We start from the raw sequence: 387 nt of genomic DNA on the forward strand, positions 1-387 counted from the left end.
CACATTTTACCGTTGGATGTTAACTGCTTTAAATGAGCCTCAGACGGGCTGCACATGTACCCCTCTATTTCTCTATGGAACACTATACATCCTGCAGAGAGCAGATTTGCACAGTGTGCAGACGTCTGCCTTGATGCATTTTGCAGTTTGTGGTAACTGAAAACTTGTGTGTGCTTCCAATGCATAATGTTCCTGCACAGAAAACACACACATTTCACATGCTTTTTTTGCAATTTCTAAAATTCATCATCTTAGTTTGCTTCATAGTGTGATGGTGTAAGTATTTGCATGTGCATGGCATATTCAAAAATAGACCTTGCTGAAGATAAATCAGCTTTGAGTTGTGGATTGTTGTTGTGGTTGTTTTTTTTATATAATTCTTCTTAT

The sequence above is a fragment of the Pempheris klunzingeri genome, chromosome 18 (assembly GCF_042242105.1).
Source record: "Pempheris klunzingeri isolate RE-2024b chromosome 18, fPemKlu1.hap1, whole genome shotgun sequence".
Taxonomy (NCBI): Eukaryota; Metazoa; Chordata; class Actinopteri; order Acropomatiformes; family Pempheridae; genus Pempheris; species Pempheris klunzingeri.